At 45.3% G+C, this 16,269-nt stretch overlaps 1 long non-coding RNA gene across 4 annotated transcripts in view; it reads left to right on the plus strand.

Moving 5' to 3' along the window:
• Positions 1–16,269, plus strand: part of LOC132207867 (uncharacterized) — a 519,454-nt gene that overhangs the window by 15,636 nt on the left and 487,549 nt on the right. For 3 of the 4 annotated variants that reach the window (XR_009443926.1, XR_009443928.1, XR_009443927.1), the window contains exons 2-4: positions 1,582–1,718; positions 3,496–3,654; positions 10,286–10,554. This is a non-coding gene — a long non-coding RNA (uncharacterized LOC132207867). Of the gene's footprint in view, positions 1–1,581; positions 1,719–3,495; positions 3,655–10,285; positions 10,555–14,766; positions 15,929–16,269 lie in introns of those variants that run through there. The other variant, XR_009443929.1, reaches the window with a different exon arrangement.

Here is a 16,269-nt window from a genome sequence, read left to right on the forward strand (position 1 = left end):
AAATCGGGAGGGTGTGCTACAGTTGTTTTGGGTGCTGGTGAGGCTTGGTGTGGGGTAGTTTGTACAGTTTTAGTCTCCTCACTTGAGAAAGCATGTCCTGGCACTGGAGGGGGTGTAAAGGAGGTTCACGAGGTTGATTCCAGAATTAAAAATGTTGCTGTATGGGGAGAGATGCGGTAGACTAGGATTGCAGTCACTGGAATTTAGAAGAATGAGGGGTGATCTAATAGAAACTTTTAAAATTATGAAACAAATGGATCGGAAATTGTTTCCACTGATGGGCGAAATTCCAACTCGGGGGCACAGCCTCAAAATAAGTGTGAACAGATTTAAAACTGAGTTGAGGATGAGCTTCTTCATCCAAAGGGTTGTGAATCTGTGGAATTCTCTGCCCACTGAAACAGTTGAGGTTCCCTTGTTGAATGTTTTGAAAGCCAAAACAGATAGATCTTTGAACAGGAAAGGAATTGAGGGTTATGGTGAATGGGAGGGTAAGTGGAGCTGAGTCCGCAAAAAAGATCAGCGGAACGAGCTGGAAGAGACAGATGGCCTACTCCTGTTTTATTTCTTATGTCCGTACGTCCTTAGATTGCCATCCTTGTCATTCCTCCTTCCCTGGAATAGGCCAGTTCTGAACTGAAGAGCAGGTCTTTCAATAACTCCCACGGATCAAATGTTGACTTGTTCAATAAAAGCTCCTCCCAATTAATACTGCTCAGCTCCTACCTAACACTGATGTAATTTTCCCTCCCCCAATTTCGTCCCTTCCCACAAGGTCCTGATTATCCATGGCTGTCTTAAAATGTAAGGAGATGCGATCACCCATTTAAGAAGCTCCTGGTTCACTGTTTTTCCCAAGTGGGAATCAGCTGCAGGCTTTCTTGTTCCACGATGGGGGAGGAAATGGCCTAGTGGTATTATTGCTGGACTGTTAATTCAGAGACTGAGATAACATTCTGGGGACCTGTGTTCAAATCCCAGCACAGCAGATGGTGGAATTTGAATTCAATATAAAAGAAAATCATGAATTAAGAATATAATGATGACCATGAATTCATTGCCAAATGTCAGAAAAACTCAACTGGTTCACTGATGTGCTTTAGGGAAGGAAACTGCCACCCTGACATGATCTGGCCCACGTGACTGCAGACCCACAGCAATATGATTGACTTTGAACTGTCCCCTGGGCAATTGGGGATGGACAATAAACACTGCGTAGCTAGGGATGTCCTCCTCCCATTAACAAATAAATAAAATTGGATTCTACATCTTCCGATCCAAGATCGTTTCTTGCTCTCATACTAATTTCTTTGCGAACAGTCACTTTCCCTCCTGCCTGTCTTTTTGGAATGTCGTATAGCCCTGCGCACTTAGCTCCAGTGTTGACCTCCTTGTAACCATGTCTTTGTAATAGCTATAAAATCATGCCCGTCAACCTAGAAATGTGCTATTAATTTGTTGATTTTGTTCTGAATACAATGAGCACGCAAGCAAAGAGCCATGAATTTAGCTTTATCACTTGATTTCACCTCTTGACACTATTTACAGCTGTTTTCTGTTTGTACATGCTGTATTTTCCAGTACCACGCTGAGTATTGTTATCCCGATAGTTCTTTCGTCTCAGTCCGTGTGTATTCCTGGGCGAATGTGCTCGTGTGGTCTCAGGAGTTGCGGAGGTCACGGCTCTGGGACAGCCGTTTCATCGCCATATGCTGCAGGTAAGAAGAAAAGAAAATCTCTTGGTCTGAGCTCTGCAAACCTGGGCAATGTCAAAAGGGAAACAGGGTCAAAAGAATTTCAACAAGAATCTCAAAATTAACTGCTGAATTCATATCAACATTACGGGGATCGCCCAACTTAGTGGCCACAACATCCCACTTTCTATTCTTCACAAACAATCCAAAGGCTGAAGTATCCGTATCCCTCTTAACTTTTATGGTTTTTGAGCTAATTTCTTGTTTCTAACTTGTGCATATTTGTGGTGCCTTATGACTTGTTGCATTTAGCAATTGATAAACTCACTCTCTCACGAGTTCAGGAGAAGCTAGTTTTATAGAATCCCCAGTGTGGAAACAGGCCACTCAGTTCAACAAGCCCACAGCAACCCTCCAAAGAGCATTCCACCTAGACCCATCCCCATTCCCCTCCTCTATCCCTGTCAGCCTGCATTTCCCATGGCTAATGTACCTAACCTACACATCCGTGGGCACTGTGGGTAATTCAGCATTGCCAATCCACCTAACCTGCACATCTCTGGACTGTGGGAGGAAACCAGAGCACCCAGCAGAAACCCACACAGACAAGGGGAGAATGTGCAAACTCCACACAGACAGTCATCCGAGGCTGGAATGGAACTCGGGTCCCTGGTGCTGTGAGGTAGCGTTACTAACTACTGAGTCACCGTGTCACCCTGAGTTATCTTGACTCCTTCTGAAACATAGGAAGGTATCCACAAGACAAAGATCCTTTTTAATCAGCTTAATTCATACCAACTGAGGTGGATCTAGTTGGGTGTGTAAAGAAGGGGAGTCTTTCACGAGGGAACTTAACAATTTGGGAGACTCAGTCACCGAGGGAGCCTGACCCGAAGACTGGTCAAAACAATAATGATTCGATATGAATTAGTTAGAATGCAGCTGTTAACAGTAATCCTCCATCCCGATGTGGGAGCGAGATTTAACATTCAAAATCAAAACTGAAACTCTTGAACAAGGTAGTTCAAAACAGCCAGTTCTCTGATTGAGGTTGTGAACTTGCTCGCCGAGCTGGCTTCTTCTCATTCAGACGTTTCGTCACCATGGTCGGTGACATCATCAGTACAGCCTCCAATGAAACGATGTTATTCTACTCTGTCTGGAATTGACACTGTCCAGTCTGTTACCATGAGTACTGTCATTTCCGGTTTTGATCTGTATGGGTTTGTGTGTGGGGGTCCAATTGTATCTGTTTGTTGGTTGCATTATGGGTGTAGAATCACGCCTCTCAGAGGACACTGCGACAAGGTAACCGTAGTAGCCCAAGCCAAGCATAGACACGCACAGGAATTCCGAGAGGCATGGTTCTGCACCCGTTCTCCAGCCTCACATTCTTGGTCTCTTCAGTCTGAATATGATCACTCAACCATATCCTGGATGACAAACAATAGAGTCTTACTTCCCAAAATCTACAAACAGGACTGTCCAGACAGATCCATTTGTTCTAATGATATCATCTTCTGCTGGAGGGATTCCGAAATGTCTGCATTCTTCCTCAACTGAGCATTCCTTGCATTCGTGGTTGACAGAGCTGTCAGCCACGTCCATTGTGCTGCAGGGTTCCCAAGCGGAATATGAGTTGCTGTTCCTGCAACTTTGGGGTGGCATCATTTTTGGCACTGCAGGAGGCCCATGTTCAGTTTGGTTATGACTTTTGAGGAACGGATGGTCCCTTTGAGATTGAAATTGGAGAAAGATTTCAGGATTTTTTCATGTTCTTGTCTTTCTGTTATGCCCCTAGGAAAAAAGCAATGAAAGTGCCGTTAATGTTTTGCACGGCGAGCTGCTGCATACTAACCGGTCTCACACCATTACCATCACCTTGCCCTTGTGAAGGCAGATATGGATAAGGTTCTCAAAGCTGATAGAAGATTGAAACCACTCTAATCCTGTGACGATGGTAAGTTTCCCTTCTTTAAAAAAAAATTCTTGCAGCTGAATTCGCATAATATAGAGCACAGTGGCTCTGGTTCACACCACTGTCTCAATTCCACCCTTTGGTGACTTTCTGTGTGGAGTTTGCACATTCTCCATGTGCCTGCATGGGTTTTGTCCGGGTGCTCGAGTTTGCTCCCACAGTCAAAAGATGTGCAAGGTCGGTGGATTGGCCATGCTAAATTTCCCACGGTGTTCAGTGATGTGTAGGTTAGGTGAGTTATAGGTGGATGGGTCTGGGTGGGATGCTGTGAGGGGCAGTGTGGACATGTTGGGCTGACCGACCTGTTTCCACACTGTGAGGGTTCTCTGATTCATGATTCTATGATTTTACTGAGCGCAAAGGTACAATATTGACTCGTCATATTTGTCTCACCTCTTTACACATTGAGAAGAAAGCTTTAATGTCAGTTTCTATGCATTTGCAACTTGTCTGCTGTCTCTGACAAGGCTGACGATATCTCCTTCTCCAATGCACATCTCCTGTCCCCTAACACTGAGAGGTGACACTTGCTTTTCATTTAGTACAATCAATAAAACAATAGCCTCCGTATTACATCCAGCGGCTTCTCTTAACACTCACACACTGTTCTTTTTTTCCTCCAGGTATTGACCACCCATCATTTCTAATTCCTCATCTCATCTCTCTCTCATGCGCTCTCTCTCTCTCTCTCTCTCATGCACTCTCTCTCTCTCTCTCTCTCTCTCTCTCATGCGCTCTCTCTCTCTCTCTCTCTCTCTCTCTCTCTCTCTCTCTCTCTCTCTCTCTCTCTCTCTCTCTCTCTCTCTCTCTCTCTCTCTGTCTCTCTCTCTCTCTCTCTCTCTCTCTCTCTCTCTCTCTGCCTCTCTCTCTCTGTCTCCCTCTCTCTCTGTCTTTATCTCTCCTCTCCCTGTTCTCCCCCATCACTTCACTCACAGGCACCAACAGAGGTTCACAGTCACACTATGTTGCACATGCATATTCTGTCCCTCATGCACAAACACACTAAACACACACAAAAAAAAGTCAGGAACACAGTCTCTCACGAACACACTCTGTCACATTCTCACTCATTCATACTCCATACCGTCACACAGTCGTACACGGTCTTGCACACATTCTGTGGCACACTTGCATGCACTGTCGCAGGATCTTTTGCCAATGCTCTCACTCTCAAGTACACACACACTACCACAAATCTCTCCCTCACACACTTAGGTTTGCAAATTCACTTGCTGTCAAGCTCACTCACACTTACAGACACACTCACTCCCTCATGCATGCTGTAACACTCCCTTCTTGTGCGAACTCCCTTTCACACACTCTCAAGCACAGTCACTGGCACACACATTCTGTCGTGCGCACACACACACTTTCATGCACTGTCTTTGCACTCTTGAGCACAATCATATGCTCACCTCTCTCTTGCACACAGTCAATTTGATTTGAGTCAGAGATAATGGGAGCTGCAGATGCTGGAGAATCCAAGATAATAAAATGTGAGGCTGGATGAACACAGCAGGCCAAGCAGCATCTCTGATGAAGGGTCTTGGCCCGAAACGTCAGCTTTTGTGCTCCTGAGATGCTGCTTGGCCTGCTGTGTTCATCCAGCCTCACATTTTATTATCTTGATTTGAGTCATAATTGTCACATGTGCCCAGGTACAGTGTAAAGTTTTCTTCTGCATGCAGTATAGACAGGTGATATCAAACAAGGCGCATTAATGAAACGGAACATAGTGACAGCTACAGAGAAGATGCACAGAGAGCAAGATCAAAATTAGATTTAAGCTTTTCAGTGTCCTATTCAGATGTCCAATAACAGCGGTGAAGAAGCTGTTCTTGAATCTTTTCACGCATGTATACAAACTTTTTTTACATCTTCCCTTCAGAAAAAGGGAGAAGAGAGTGTAATTGTGGGGTGAGAAGGGCCTTTGATTATGTCAGTTTCTTTCCCGAGGCAGCGGGAAGTAGAGGTGGAATCAACGAATGGAAGGCTGGTTTGCATGATGGACTATGCTGTGTTCATGACTCTGCAGTTTCTTGTGGTCTTAGGAAGAGCTGTTGCCAAACCATGCTGTGACATGCATCCAGATAGGATGCTTTCTCTGGTACATGAATGAAAGTTGACCTTGCGGACACTCCAAATTACCTTCGCCTGCTGGGGAAATAGAGACATTTGGTGTGCTTTTTTGCCCATTGCGACGATCTGGGTGGACCAGGAGAGATTGTTGGTGATCGACACTCTCAACTATCTCCACCTGAGCAACATCTCTCTCAGTGTCTGATGCAGGCGCTCACACACTCACATTCTGTCACCTATTCTGTCTGTCTGTCTCTCCCTCTCTCCCTCATCGCCCATCTCTCTGTCTCGCGCTCTCTCTCTCTCTGTCTCGCGCTCTCTCTCTCTCTGTCTCGCGCTCTCTCTCGCGCTGTCTCTCTCTCTCGCGCTGTCTCTCTCTCTCGCGCTGTCTCTCTCTCTCGCGCTGTCTCTCTCTCTCGCGCTGTCTCTCTCTCGCGCGCTCTCTCTCTCGCGCGCTCTCTCTCCCTCCCCCACCCCCCAACCTCTCTGGCTTTCTTTCTCTCTCTCTCTCCCTCTCCCTCTCCCTCTCCCTCTCTCTCTCTCTCTCTCTCTCTCTCTCTCTCTCTTTTTCTCACACACCAACTCATTGCTCAGTATTCCATGGTATCTGAATTGTTGGAAGAATTAACTTAGACTGAGCGTGGATTTTCTCCCACATTAGTTATGACAAAGCAGAACCAATTCTGCCTGGAAGAAGAAAGGCAGGAGCCATAATAATTAGGGATTGTTTTGCTAGAGGAACCGTGCTGTGATATGCATCCAGATAGGATGCTTTCTGTGGTACATCAATGAAAGTTGCCCTTGTGGGCACACGCAATTGCCTTAGCCTCCTGTGAAGTAGAGACAACGGTGTGCTTTTTTGCTCATTGCGATGATGTGGATGGACCAGTGAGCTAATCTAAGCCCATCCCCCGACACGATCCCATTATCATCCATATGCTTATCCGAGGACTGTTGAAATGCCCCTAATGTGGCTGAGCTAACTGCATTGGCAGGCAGGGGGTTCCACATCCTTACCACTCTCTGAGTAAAGAACCTGCCTCTGATATCTATCTCAAATCTATTATCCCTCACTGTTTAGCTGTGCCCCCTCATACAAGCTGACGTCATCATCCTCGGAAAAAGACCCACACTGTCCACCCTGTCTCATCCACTGATCATCTTGTATGTCTCTATTAAATCCCCTCTGAACCACCTTCTCTCCAATGAGCACAGACCCAAGTCCCTCAGCCTTTCTTCAGAAGACCTTCACTCCGGACCAGGCAACATCTCCTCTGCACCTTTTCCAATGCTTCCACATCCTTCCTGTAATGGGGCGACCAGAACTGTACGCAATATTGCAAATGAGACCGCACCAGTTTTTTGGACAGTTGCTCTGGATCTCAATCCCACTGCCAAGAAAACCTAAAACACCGGAAGCCGCCTTCACAGCACTATCAACCTGGATGGCAATTTTCAGGGATCGACATAGATGGACACCCTCTGCACAGCAACACTACCAAGAATCTTTCCATTGACCCAATATTCTGCCTTCCTATTATTCATCCCAAAGTGAATCACCTCACATTTATCCGCATTGAACTCCATCTGCCACCTTTCCGCCCAATTCTGCAGTTCATCCAAGTCTACCTGTCACCTGCAACATTCTTCCACATTGTCCACCACTCCACCGACTTGAGTGTCATCTGCAAACTTACTAACCGATCTACCAATGCCTCCGTCCAAGTTATTTATAAAAATGACAAACAGCAGTGGTCCCAAAACAGATCCTTGAGACAAACCAGTAGTAACCAGACTCCAGGCTGAATATTTTCTATCAACCACCACTGGTTGCCTCCTTCGCCAAAGCCAGTTTCTAATCCACCCTGCTAAATCTCCCCCAATCCCATGTCTCCATGTTTTCTCCAATAGCCTACCATGTGGAACCTTATCGAAGGCTTTACTGAAGTCCATGTGCACCACGTCAACTGCCCGACCCTCATCCACGTGCTTGGTCACCTTCCAAAATTACTCAATGAGGCTTGTGAGACACGACCTGCCCTTGACAAATCCATGTTGACTATCTCCCATCAAATTGGTGCTTGCTTGATGATTATAAATCCTCTCTCTTATAATCCTTTCCAAAACTTTTCCTGCAACAGACGGAAGGCTCACTGGGTTTATAATGACCTGGGTCATCTCTCCTGCCCTCTTTGAACAAGGGCTCAACATGTGCAACCCTCCAGCCTTCTGGTACTAAACCTGCAGACGATGAGGATTCAAAGATCAAGGCCCAAGGCTCCGCCACCTCCTCCGTAGCCTCCCAGAGAATCTGAAAGTTTCGAAGGATGATGCGTTGTATCCGGAGGTTGGTGGGGTGGTACGTCAGGACGAGGGAGACTTTGTTTTGGTTGTTGCGGGGTGGGGTGAGAGGGATTTGTTGCAGGAAATGCTGGAGACACGGTCGAGGGCGTTATCAACCACAGAGCGGGGCAAGTTGTGGTCCTTGAAAAATGAGGACATCTGAGATATACAGGAATAGAATACCTCATCCTGTGAGTGCAGATGCAGAGGCAAAGGAATGGGGAATAGGGGATGAATTGTTGCAGGAATATGGTGGGAGGAGGTGTAATCTTGGTAGCTGTGGGAATTGGTGGAGTTCAAATGGATATTTGTTTCTCAGTGGTTGGAAATAGAGTGGTCCAGGTAGGAGAGAGAGGTATCAGAGATTGTCCAGGTTAACTTCAAGTTGGGGAGGAAGGTGTTGGTGAAGTGGATGAACTGTTAGAGCCCCTTGTGGGAACACGAGGCGGTGCCGATACAGTCATCAATGTAACGGAGGAAGAGGTGGGGTTGAGGGCCAGTGTCGGTACGGAAGAGGGAGCGTTCCATGTAACCTCCAAAGAGGCAGGCATAGCTTGGGCCCATTTGGCTACCCTGGCCACCCTCTTTGTCTGTAGGAAGTGGGAGGAATTGAAAGAGAAACTGTTGAGGGTTGTTCAAGGACCGGAACTTGCCCCTCCTCAGTGGTCAAAAACACCCTCGACCGTGTCACCCGCGTTTCCCACAACTCATCCCTCTCACCCGCACCCCATAATAACTACCAAAACAGTGTCCTCGTCGTCCTCACGTACCACCCCACCAACATCTGTATTCAATGCGTCGTCCTCCGACCCTTCTGCCATCCGCAATCCGACCCCACCACCAAAGACGTTTTTCCCACCACCCTTAGGTGACCCCCTTATCCGCTCCACACTCCCCTCTAGCACTCCCGACACCCAGCACTTTTCCCTGCATATCCATAAATGTTGTCATCACAACGTTTAAAATTCACTGGTCCCGATACCTCCCCCCCCATCCCAGGCCCCAGGAAGAATTTCCTCATCAAACAGATGTTTACCTGCACATCTGCTCATGTGGTAGACTGTATCCACTGTTGCCATTGTGGCCCCCTCTACATCGGGGAAACCAAACAGAGGTTTGGGGACCGCTTCACCTGTGCTCAGTTTGCACTAAAGAACTGCACCTCCCAGTCGTGAACTGTTTCGACTCTCCCTACCAATCCTCAGGTAACATGTCCATCCTGGGCCTCCTGCAGTGCCACAACGATGCCACCTGAAGGTTGCAGGAGCAGCACCTCATATTGCGCTTGGGAACCCTGCACTCCATGGTATCAATGTGGACTTGACAAGCTTCAAAATCACCCCTCCCCCTCCCGCATCCCAAAACCAGCCCACCTATCCCATCCTGCCACCTCAAACCCCACCCCCATTTCCTGCCTCCTAACCTCTTCCCGCCCCGGAGACCTGTTCGTCCTCCCCGGACTGACCTCTCCCCTCCCTACCTCCCCACCTACATTCACCTCTGCTGGCTCCATCCCCACCTCTTTAACTTGTCTGTCTCCTCTCCACCTATCTTCTCCTCTATCCATCTTTGATCCGCCTCCCCCTCTCTCACTATTTATTTCAGAACTCTCTCCCCCTCCCCCTTTTCTGATGAAAGGTCTCGGCCCAACATGTCAGCTTTTGTGCTCCTCAGATGCTGCTTGGCCTGCTGTGTTCATCCAGCTGCACACTTTGTTATCTCTACATCTCTTAACAACCTCATTAAGTGAGTTCGAGAGAGAACTATGCAGGGTAGACTTTGGGTTTATCATTCTAACTTGCCAGTCCTGAAAGATGAAAGTTGGTTTGTGTTGGATGTTTGTCTCACAGCTACGAAAGATACACTGAAAGGATTTTTCAAATCTTTTGTTGAGAATTGTACCCATTTAGTCACTAATCCTTTTCCTTTTTTAAAGCTTCCTTGGTAGTGACAAATTTCAAATATCTGCGGAATTTTATTTGGCTTTGTATTGGTTCTCTGTGATTCTCTGTTCATGGCTCCACGACCTGCTAGCTAATTACAGAATTTATCATTGATGTGCTTCAGTCTTATATATCCCAATTTCAGGAGAAAGTCCAGAGAGACCTTTCAAAGGAAAGGGGTTTAGAAAGAAAATCTATCGATCAAAATCATGAACAGTTGATAAATTATTTGCACTTCATATTTCCAGAACCTACCCCGGAAGAGAGAGCCCAGAGAATTGCCAAAGCTGTCCGCAAACAGTCAACAGAAGTGAAGGAAAATTGGGAGCAATTGAAAACCCGTGCGAGCAACTGGCAGAAACAGGTGGAAAAGGCGTTGGAGAAACTTCAAGAACTGCAGAAAGCGCTGGATGATCTTGAGGCTCATGTGATAACAGCTGAGGGGGTCCACACTGATTGGCAACCTGTGGGTGACCTGCTTATTGACTCATTGCAGGATCACATTGATAAAACCACAGTAAGTGCAATTACATTACACTTCACTTATGAACAGATGTAACCAGAATGTTGTATCGAGACGATCAGTAATATGAGTACTTCAGTAATATTGATTGAATGGTTGTTAACTGAATTTGCAAATTAAAACTTAGTTGAGCATGCCTTCTGATGATATCACAACATGAATATCAGTATAATTGAGGATTCTATTAGTCAGTGACATCAGCTGAGTTATCTGCTTGTTGCCATGTTATCAGGGTTAAAGGTAAAGTCTTAGCACGCCATTTGGCGACTCCTTAGAGAGAGACAACTGGTTATGATTTAACCTGAAGATCACCATGCCTCAGTCAAGAAGAGCGGTTGAGGCGAAGACCCTTTGTGGTAAGCTCACTGGTATGGCAATTGAGCCCTCTCTGCAGGGCATCACTCTGCATCACAAACCAACTGAATTTGAATAGAGTTTAGGATTGGAGAGCAATCCATGCAATTATTTTTTTTAATGACTGTTTCTCACTGGCAAACTTTTTAAAAGCCAGCTCAGCCATACAGGCGAGATCAGTTCCTGATCTCAGCTGAATTTTTTGACCTGGGGTGGGTCAGCGTTGGGAGTTCAGTGATTGGAATGAATTCTCATGAAGTTAGCAAGAGGGATACTACACGTGAATAGATCGATGTTTTGAGAAGAGGATGAGATATGAGCAAAAGTTTAATTGATGTGGAAGACCAGCCACAATCATCATCGACGGTGGAGCAGGCTTGAGCGGCCATGCAACATTGTGCTGCCGCTATTTGACTTGTTCTGTGGAAAGGAAGGAAAATGGTCCAAGTGTCAAAAATGATGAAGACCACATCATTCTACAACCTCAAAATTTGATTGTGTTCAGCATACTATCACTCCTGGTACCCCTAAATCCTGGTCTATCATCTCAGCAGCTCGACTCTGCTTGTGACATTTTTACTTGTGACATTTTTGAGGGATCTTCCCAAGTCGGAAAATCATTTTTGTTTTTGTAGAATCAGAGTTGGCCAGTGTGGAAGGAGGTCGTTTGGCATATCATAGCTCTTTGAAGTAACTCCCCAATTCGTCCCCCTCTGCTTGGCAATGACTTGAACCACTTAGAAAATCTCTTTAATGGAGGGTAACTTTGAAGGCGTCTGAAAGGAGTATTCACAATCCCAGAATACAACTGAGCCTTATTAAGATGATAAAATGTGAGGCTGGATGAACACAGCAGGCCAAGCAGCATCTCAGGAGCACAAAAGCTGACGTTTCGGGCCTAGACCCTTCATCAGAGGATGAATTATCTCTGAGCCTTATTAAGTTGTTAGTTCTGACTGTCAAGAGCTTGATGAAAGAGGATTGTTTTAAAAAGTGCCTTAAAAGAGAAAACGTACAGAGGCTAAGAGGTGTAGGAAGTTAGCGAGTTTTGAGAAGATTTGTTGCTCGGGTTGAGGTTCGGGATGTGAGTTTGCTCGCTGAAGGTGTAGGAAGTCTCTTCTTGGGTTTGAAGCCGACACAATTAAATGTTTGGCAACTCGTAGTGGGCCGTTTGAAATCAAGAGTGGGCAAGAGGACATAATTAGACGAGTGCAGATATCCTGAAGTATAGTTGGACTGGTGGAGATTACGAAAATAGCGATAGGCATACCCAAGGAAGGATTTGTAAACAAAAATGAGAATTTAATAAAATTACTGTTAATAGTATCAGTCAGGTAGAAAGTACAGAGAAGAGGATTTGGTTCAAGGTGAGACTCGGGCAGTAGAGTTTTAGACGACGTCAAGTTTTCAATGGGCAAATGTGGGACTCCAACAGGGAATGCATTGGAATTGTCAGGTCCAGAAGTGAAGTAGTTCCAGATGAAGGTTTCACTGCTAATGAGCCAAGACAAGAGACAGGTAGGCAGGATTGAAAAGATGTAAAGAGACAGCTTCAGGGATTGCATGAATGTGTGGTCGGACGTTCATCATGGGATTAACAAGATGCCAAGGTTGTGCTGAGACAAGCGTAATATTACATTGTTGCCAAGGCGGAGTAATGCAATCAGTAGGTCGTGAATAGAGATTGGTGTGGGGACCACAAAGTGGTCTTCCCAGTTTTAAATTGTTATCTCTACATCGTTGCGCAACTTAATGTTCTGTTCAAAAGACATTACTGACAAGGAAACAGAAGTTAGCCATTTGTTTACTTGTCAATATATCTTGATTTTTCCACCATGTTCTCCAATTAATAACACAACATGTGCACTGTACGAACTGAACTGTTCAAACCTTCAAAGGAGATGTTAAAATTGTGGAATATAAAGTTAAATTTATTTCATTGAAAATTTGAATAAATTACATGAAGGTTTGACCAAGACTGCAAGGAATTAGATGGAACATCAGATGAATAAAACAAGCAGTAGTAAGGTGGTATTAGCTGGACGTTTCTGAAGAAAGAGAACGCAGCCAACCTTTCTTCCATCAGGGGGATTAATTGTGTGGTGTCAGACACAGTCGATTCAATCATTCCTTCTGTCTTTACTGTCTGACTGGACTGTGGTTGTAATATTTCCTTTTTTAAACGCTCAAGGTTAGACATACTTCACTTGACATTCTCATTTTATAAATTTTAAGAAGTTGACTTATTGTCAAGTCACGGTAGGATTGAAAACACATTCTCTAAGTGTTTGAAGTCAGAAGTCACATGACACCAGCTTATAGTCCAACAGGTTCATTTGAAATCACACAAGCTTTTGGAGTGCAGCCCCTTCATCAGGTGCAGTTAGTGAGGTGACCACAGAGAGACACAGCTTATCAGCAGAGAGATCAAAAGATCATAGAATTGGCGTGAGTGGAGTGTCAGATAATAACTCTATACAGGTGACCAAGAGTGTTCGAGGCAAGTAAAGCGTTTATAAAGTCAATGTCAGTGCTGTGTTGTCATGATAATCAGGCAGCGCAACAGGAATGTACAAAAGGTGACATCTCAGGTCAGACTCTGACTTGTAGTTTAGAGGCTTGTGTTCAGAATCTGTCTGAGAGTTTTAACCTTTATTTCAAAAGCAAGAATTTATAAGATACCACACTGACTGTAACTACAAGTTGTGTGTTTCTTCAACAAAATATCTGCAAACAAACAAACATCCTGGATGAAGACTTATTATCTGACACTCCACTCACACCAGTTGTGTGATGTTTTGATCTGTCTGCTTATCAATTGTGTGACTGTGTGTTTTCCTCCCTGACCGCACCTGATGAAGGGACTGCACTCCCAAAGCTTGTGTGATTTCAAATAAACCTGTCAGATTATAACCTGATGTCATGTGAGCTCTGACTTTGTCTATCCTAGTCCAACACCAACACCTCCACATTATAACTGTTTGGAACCAAGTCAGTGCAACAGGTACATATCGAACATTTGACTTCGGAAGAATGCCTAGTGCTGAAAAATTCATTAATAACAAAGGATTTCTTCATTGTGCCATCTATCGTAACATGCTGCGTCTCACAGTCATAATGAAAGGATGGCCACTTCAATTTCGCAGGGCCAAGAACAGTTATGGACATTTTTAGCATGGGAGGAGGCCATTCAACCTATTTTATCTGTCCCAGCTCTCTCCCAGCACAAGAAAATTAATCCTTCTCTCGAACTCATTCCACATATTTCACAGAATTGAAATATATAGGTACATACTTAGGAGTTTTTAACATCAAGTGAGCAGTTCTCGCACTTCACCTTGTCACTAAAAATGGAAAACGTGACTTACAAAGAGTGGGTCTTTATTTTGTTCTGTTTTGATGATGAAGCAGATGCAAGTCCAAGTGCTGGAACTGGCCTCTTGAACTTACCAACTGTTCAACGTGTATAAAATGATTTCTGTGCGCATCTACTAAAAGCAGTTTTATGGAAGGAAAAGGTACCAAAGAAGATTTGGTGTATTGTGCTTGATGCTATTATACGCCAACCTGTGAAAACAGAACTCTACGACTGAGTGTTGAGTTCTGAGAGGGTGCTATCTTGTTTGAATTTACATTGCTAAGCCTAGGCCTATTTTCCCAACAGCAAAATTGGTAATCCAGCAAGAAATAGAAATTTCTCACATTTGTTGGCTGTAAGTGACTGTTTAAAGTTTCCTTATATACAGGTGCTTAACCTGCTTTTACAGTTGGAACACTTGTTGTGCCAATGAAAATTTTTTGAATGGTTTCACCTCCAGTTTTCCTGTTTATCCATATTTGGTATTTTTTCAGGGTAAGGACTATCTGCAAAATCTGAGATTAGGTTTTGAAAGACAGCAGCCTTTGTTTTGGAGAGATAATGGGAACTGCAGATGCTGGAGAATGCGAGATAACACCGTGTGGAACTGGATGAAGACAGCAGGCCAAGCAGCATCTCAGGAGCACAAAAGCTGACGTTTCGGTCCGAGAACCTTCTTCAGAAAATGGGGAGGGGGTGCGGGTTCTGGAATAAATAGGGAGAGAGGGGGAGGCGGATGGAAGATGGATGGAGGAGAAGATAGGTGGAGAGGAGAGTATGGGTAGGGAGGCAGGGAGGGGATAGGTCAGTCTGGGGAGGCCGGACAGGTCAAGGGAGCGGGATGAGGGGAAATAGGGGTGCGGCATGAGGTGGGAGGGGGGATGGGTGAGAGGAAGAATAGGTTAGGGAGGCAGGGACGAGCTGGGCTGGTTTTGGGATGCAGTGGGAGGACAGGAGATTTGGAAGCTTGTGAAATCCACACTGATACCATTGGGCTGCAGGGTTCCCAAGCAGAATATGAGTTGCTGTTCCTGCAACCTTCGGGTGGCGTCATTATGGCACTGCAGGAGGTCCAGGTTGGACATGTCCTCTCAGGAATGGGAGGGGGAGTTGAAATGGTTCGTGACTGGGAGGTGCAGTTGTTTATTGCAAACTGAGTGTAGGTATTCTGAAAAGCGGTCCCCAAGCCTCTGCATCGTTTCCCCAATGTGGAGGAAGCCACAACGGGGACAGCGGATGTTTTGGATATTTCTTAAGCATTGATTTTCATTCAGAGTTGGTTGGATTTTGCTGAAGCAATCGACATAACTCACTATGACATAGACAATGTCAGAGTTAATGTTTCGCGTCCTGTGACCCTTCCTCAGATCTCACTCTTCACTGATGCTGCCAGACCTGCTGAGCTTTTCCAGCAACTTCTGCTTTTGTTGCTGATTGACAGTGCCCACAGTTAGAACACAGAACATAGAACATAGAACAGTACAGCACAGAAAAGGCCCTTCAGCCCACAATGTTGTGCCGACCATTGATCCTCATGTATGCACCCTCAAATTTCTGTGACCATATACATGTCCAGCAGTCTCTTAAATGACCCCAATGACCTTGCTTCCACAACTGCTGCTGGCAACGCATTCCATGCTCTCACAACTCTCTGCGTAAAGAACCTGCCTCTGACATCCCCTCTATACTTTCCACCAACCAGCTTAAAACTATGACCCCTCATGCTAGCCATTTCTGCCCTGGGAAATAGTCTCTGGCTATCAACTCTATCTATGCCTCTCATTATCTTGTATACCTCAATTAGGTCCCCTCTCCTCCTCCTTTTCTCCAATGAAAAGAGACCGAGCTCAGTCAACCTCTCTTCATAAGATAAGCCCTCCAGTCCAGGCAGCATCCTGGTAAACCTCCTCTGAACCCTCTCCAAAGCATCCACATCTTTCCTATAATAGGGCGACCAGAACTGGACGCAGTATTCCAAGTGCGGTCTAACCAAAGTT

This window comes from Stegostoma tigrinum, unplaced genomic scaffold, assembly GCF_030684315.1.
Source record: "Stegostoma tigrinum isolate sSteTig4 unplaced genomic scaffold, sSteTig4.hap1 scaffold_186, whole genome shotgun sequence".
Lineage (NCBI taxonomy): Eukaryota > Metazoa > Chordata > Chondrichthyes > Orectolobiformes > Stegostomatidae > Stegostoma > Stegostoma tigrinum.